The following is a 6,227-nucleotide window of genomic DNA, read 5'->3' as shown; positions in this document are numbered from 1 at the left end:
AAAATAACTACAAAATTAAATTTTGTAGCTATCCAGCTACGGACTGAGCTACAAAGTTAAATTTCATAGTTATCCAGAATTGGCTACACAATTAAAATATGTAGCTATCTAACTTCCAAATTGGCTATAAAATCAAATATCATAGCTATGTTGTTATGGAACTAACGAAAAATTCAAATTTCATCGTTATTCAACCATAGAATTGGTTATGGATTAATTTTTGTAACAAAATACAATATTATAAAGTTAATTAAATTATAAAGTTAATAAATAACATTAATTTTCAAAATAATAATAAAACAAAATTAAAAAAAAAATTAACAATAGCATTTATAAATTACAAAATTTGAATTTATTTTATTTATTCTAAAAAAAATAGGATTTCCTCTTCTCTCCAATTTAAAAAAAATTCAATTTTTTTTAAATAGGTTCCCCTTCTCCGAATCTTATTCCCCGTATCCCCCAATTTTTAATGATCTCCATTATCAAAGTTTTACAGACCTACTCTTAAGTCTTATCTGCTTCGAATACCTCTAATTCATCGCATTCCACCCATGTCTCATTTCTCCCTCTTATGATGCCCTCATGGTCTAGAACAACATTCACCCCTGTACGTTACTTCTTTATCGCTGAAATAACCCCACCATATCTTCGGCAACCATGCACTACTACTTATCTGGTTGGTCGATTCAGGTTCTTCCATTTTCTAGATCTGAGGCACTCCGCTTTTTCACTTTCCCTTTTGTTGCCAATATTTTAAACATTGATCTTCATGTTAAACCTGAATGTAATCCCTAACTTTCGTATTTCCAAAGAATGATGCTAAGATAGTCACCTATCGTGGTTAATTTTTTCTCTTATTTTGTGTTTGAATGTATGATAACTTTCAATTTAATTAAGATAACAACCCATGAATAACTTGTTGTTGAAACAGAACAAAAAAATAGTTAAAATATTCTTATATGATATCATAAAATTTTCCATGTTATATCTCGGAATATTGAAAATGGAATTTAGACACCGCTACTGCTCTCTCTCTCTCTCTCTCTCTCTCTCTCTCTCTCTCTCTCTCTCTCTCTCTCTCTCTCTCTCTCTCTCAAAAGTGGTAAAACACCCCTATTACTCCATCTCCTTATATTTTTCTCTCTATATGTGTGTATGTGTACATGTTTGGTTCATTGAGAACCATAATTAACAACCTAAGAACCAATCTCTCTACGGGTTCTAAGTTTGTCTTCAATGATGCCCACAACATGTTCGATGAAATGTCTCATATTGTTTGCACAAAGTTAACTCTGATGCTACTGTATCGTTGCAGTTGCTGCTATTTTAAAAGGCAGGTAAGAACAATCCTTTATCATTTTACTATATTGTTATGTGGGTTACACGTCTTATAATTCCTATAAGTTTCTTTTTCTATTTGATAATGCATGTGTCGCTTAGGGATCAAGTTTGTGATGCCTTTTCTATGGTTGTGTGTACATGATGAATTAAGCTTATGTTGCAATTTAATGATTTCGTAATTAAATAGTCAAAGTATATGAAAAAATTAAGATCGGAACTTAATACGTGGGTACCCGTTGCCACTCCATTAAAAAAATATTTCAAATGTTTGATATATAATAATTGTCATTTGAAAAAAAATGAGTTAATAAGAAAATATGTAATGAATTATAGTTAATATTTTTAATTAAAATGGGTTAAACTATACCAATTGTTTTCTTTTTGTCATTTATTATGTGTAATTGAAATATGGACATGTTTTCATCAGTAAAATTATTTGGTAAACCAAGTAACCATGCCAAACTTAACCGGTCATTTGTATATGCAGTAATTTAACTCAAAATCTAAACTATTTTGAGAGCACATTTTATTTTGTTTAACATTAAGTAAAGGAATTTCGTTGTAAGTTTGAGAGAAATTTTAAGTAAGTGGAAGTCTAAATTCTAACTTGTAAGTATTACACTTATAACAAAACTAAAAATTGTTTTAGTTTTTTCTGAAGTATATAAATATGTAACAAAGATAATTCGTACATTTTACCCTTATCATGTAGTTTCTAATTTGTTATGGTGTTGATAAAATGTTAATAATTGTTTCAAGCACATGAACATAAACTTAATAAACTTTTGAACTTCTCCTTTTTTACATTTTTTTCATGTGAAGGGTCCCATTGTACAGTGAAGCAAAGTTGGAATTTTACATATTATATTTATCTTATATGTATTCATTTACAAGTTCATCATTTGATAGGACAACATATATTATGGGATCACTTTGATGTGGTGCTTTTTCATGTCACCGACTAAATCTAGAGTAGGAACAAATGAATCTATATATTCCAAATCTTTCACTGCACAAACACGTGTACATTCATTTAATTGCTTTAGTGTGCAAATGGTGCTAGTAATTATATAACAAAGCTACTCCATGACAAGGTGAATGAGAAATGTGAAGCATAAATCAAAGAGCAATTGGTGATGCTATTTTTTGCATTTAGCCCTTGAATTATTTATCTAAATATTTTTCATCTTCAATGTGTTAGCTTATGAATTATGTTACTCGATTGCTCTTTTTGTTCTTACATGTCGCTTTTAATCTTTGTATTGTCTTTACAGTTAACTCCCCATGATTGGTTTCAAGTGGTAAAAATGGGAAGTCACTCGAAAGGTCGGTTCGTGTAGAGCATTTTGTTGGATCAAACTTCCATGGATCTTATAGACTTATAGTGATAAATAACTTGGAATTTATTGTATAAAATGAAAATCTATTGTATTATAGATTTTTTTTTTCTAGATTCTAGCATATTTTATGAGTTTTTGAGGAAATTACTCTCATTGGACGATGTAATGTTGTTATTAAGAAAGAATTAATTTAATATTATATAGTTTATGGTAATTTTGTAGAGTAAAATTTGTTGGGGCTTGATGTAAAGATATTAGAGATTGGACATGATAGTATCAAAGATTAATATTTAGTCCTTTAAATATAATATTAAGGACTATATGATATAAAATGGAGATTTCAATGAAATATATTAGAGATTGAATTATATATTAAAAAAAGGATTACTATTTAGTCCCTAAAAGATAGTATTGGGGACTGATATGACATTAAATTGATGATTTGAAGAAAACAAATTAGAGACTGGATGATATATTATCGAAGACTGATTTTTTGTCTTTGATACTTAAATGGATTATAGACTAATTTTCAGTCTTAGATAGATAAATATTCGACTATCTAGGACTAGGTTTCAGGCACTAATCAGTGACTAGCTAAACCAGTCCCGAATTCTCATCAAAGACTGATTATTGACCTGTAGAGACTGATTATGTGAGTCTCGGATTCTCTTTTTCCTTGCAATGTACCCTTTGACTCCAAAACACAAACCAATGGCTTAGATCATATAACTAATGATATCAACATTCGACAGGGTCTAAACCCTATTCCCTTCAAGCCAATGACCTTACTTGATCCATTTATCTTTCACAATATTAAAATAAGAAACTTTTTCGAAACAAGATGTTACATAATTGTAATTTATATTTTTGAAAACAATAATAACATCTCCTAAAAAGTAAGTTTAAGGAATTAAAAAATTTTGACTCCAAAAAAAAATTATACTCTTGATTTAAAAAAACATCAAATTTTTGGAATTAAAAAAAAAAGCATAAAATTTCCAATTTAAAAAATCAATTTTAAAATTTATTGAAAAGACATTAGATATTTTTTTAGAAAAAAATCAATTTTTAAATTTATTAAAAAGACTTTAGATTTTTTTAGAACAGTTAACATACATTCCTTATATTACTCTCTAATGAGATTTGAACCTTCAATATTTGGCTAAGAGACATATTTCCACCAATATTTCATACCGTTAGGATAAAATCCATTTGGTATGCAAATAGAAAAGTAACAAAATATTAGATTTTCGAATTTTATTTTCTTAAACATTGTATGTACAAATAAAACTAACAATTTAGATATGATGCATATTTTTACAAAAGAAATTAAATATCCTTCTCTTTTTATTCCTAAAAATCCTCTTATATGTGTCATATTAGTATACTAAAATATCATTAAATTTTATTAAATAAACATTAAATGTTACATATGTCGTTATTTAATTGGGTATGATGATTTGTAAGAATAAAAAGTGGAAGGATATTTGATTTTCTTTTTACAATTAAATATTTATACATGTATACAAATACATTATATTTAGACGCGATCTTATGATTTTATTAAAGATGTTACCGTAAGTCAATCTTGTTAAAATCAAAATCAAAATTAATTTTAGAAAGAGTTCTAAATAACGCGCCATGGAAACGCTAAGACATCGATACGTTGTGTAGACGTTCCAAAAAGGATCTAGGCGGTTGTTTAAAGCTTGACGCCCTTATAACGTGGCAAGATGCACTTTTTTGTACAATATGTTTTTTGTGTCCTCCTATGGAGTTAAGATTTCGACATGTTTTGCGAGTAACCCGGAGTCATCGCGTGTGAACTTTCATGGCCTACAAAGGAGTTTTTGTTCTTCCTTTGATTTGATCTAAAGATATAACATGTTTTTGTAATCTTCATCAACCTTTTGAAATATGATATTTTTGTTTAGTTTTAGTATGTTTTTAAATCAATGATTATATGTTGGATTAAATGTATATTGACACTAGGTTAAAACCCGTGGAACCCACGGGTGCTGCTTTTGAATTGAATTTAAAAATTAATTATTTAATAAAATATTATATCAATAATTCTGATAACTTATAAATTGTAATATTGAATATTTAAATAATTTTTTTTATTGGTAATTATTTAATTACTAACTAAATGGGAAGTATTTAATTATGAATAAAGATTTTTGAAAACTATTTTTTTTATTCATCATTCTAATTGGACATATGCAGATGATACAATACCAATGTGTGTAATAAAATTAACATAAAATACAACAATACGTAATTATAAAAAAATACAGTAATATGATGGATTAAGTGTGATTTCCTAAAATTGAATAAAACGACGTTACAAAAAAGTTGGCTACAAATTTCGAAAAACTTCCTTATAAACAACATTGGAAGTTTTATTTGTGAGTTTGCCATCTTTATCTAAAATTAATAATTTTAATCCCTCTCTACCCCTAACTTGATAAGTATTTCATATATCGCAATTAACAATTAAGACAAATCAATCAATCAATCAATTTGTATAATAAAAATGCGAAATTCTTAGCTTTCTTCCCCAATTCGCATTCTACTGTAAAATTCGTATTCTTCATTCACCCTCTTTCTTCGCATGTTCCAGTCATTTTTTTTTAGTTCATTCGCATTTGAGTTGTTTGTCTCACCAAATGCGAAATGAATATTAACCATAATCACCTTCACATCTTTAACCCCAATCCATACAACCTCATATGCGAAACCCAATTTTGATTTGTATTACCAAATGCGAACATTTTTGCTTTTACACGTGAACTGCATTTGACTTCAATATTGAACAAATCACATTTCACAGTCCTTCTTGACTTCGCATTTTTCTTCACGAATCTGTTCAAAAGGTTTTTCATTTTATTTTATAAACTTTTAATTATATTAGTTATTTTTTTTAGGAATCAAACATTTTTTTTTTAAAATTAGGATGTGATCTCACAAACAGACGAAAGTTTTACACCCTCAACAGTTGATAAGTCAACCGAAACAAGTCCTTGCAAAATATCAGGTGATTTGAAGCGCAACATACTAACACTAACAGATAACATAACAATGAGTAAAACAGAAAAATTAAAAATCAACACATGACAATAACAACTGACTTAATGTACTCATAAATTTTAAAATTCTAAATTTTTTTGAGATTGTATTTAGATAAAAACAAACAAATTTTAAAATTTCATACCATAAAAAAAAGTTACTGTGCACATCTGAAAAAGACTATTTTTAATTTTTTTTAAAGAAAATGAACTTGTAATGTTCATTAGTTTTTCGTCTTTTAAACTGAAAAGGTAGAAGAAGTAGACGATTAAGAAGAATTACAAAAAAGAAGAAGAATAGAAATCATACAATGAGAATGTGATAGATACAGATAAATAAGAACATGGAGGAAATAGAAATATTGGTAATTCTGATTTTTGAATACACTAACCTGATATTTAATTCTTGAAGCGTTGCAGAATAACAAAGAATGAAGAAGAATACGTTTGCTGTGGTTTCTATGGAGCAGAATTG

General features: G+C 27.8%; 1 long non-coding RNA gene across 2 annotated transcripts; it reads left to right on the top strand.

The window, feature by feature from the left end:
* The first annotated feature begins 468 nt into the window (after positions 1-468).
* LOC145008290 (uncharacterized) lies at positions 469-2,898 on the top strand. Of its 2 annotated transcripts, none has more exons than XR_013663345.1 (2): positions 469-1,336; positions 2,619-2,898. It is a non-coding gene; the product is annotated as an uncharacterized LOC145008290 (long non-coding RNA). The 2 variants fall into 2 exon arrangements; XR_013663344.1 differs by having other exon boundaries at positions 469-1,340.
* Positions 2,899-6,227: the final 3,329 nt, after the last annotated feature.

The sequence above is a fragment of the Lactuca saligna genome, chromosome 8, assembly GCF_052625555.1.
Source record: "Lactuca saligna cultivar CGN05327 chromosome 8, ASM5262555v1, whole genome shotgun sequence".
In the NCBI taxonomy this organism is placed as follows: domain Eukaryota; kingdom Viridiplantae; phylum Streptophyta; class Magnoliopsida; order Asterales; family Asteraceae; genus Lactuca; species Lactuca saligna.
Note: the sequence above shows the minus strand (reverse complement) of the source record. Positions and strands in the feature narration are given on the sequence as shown.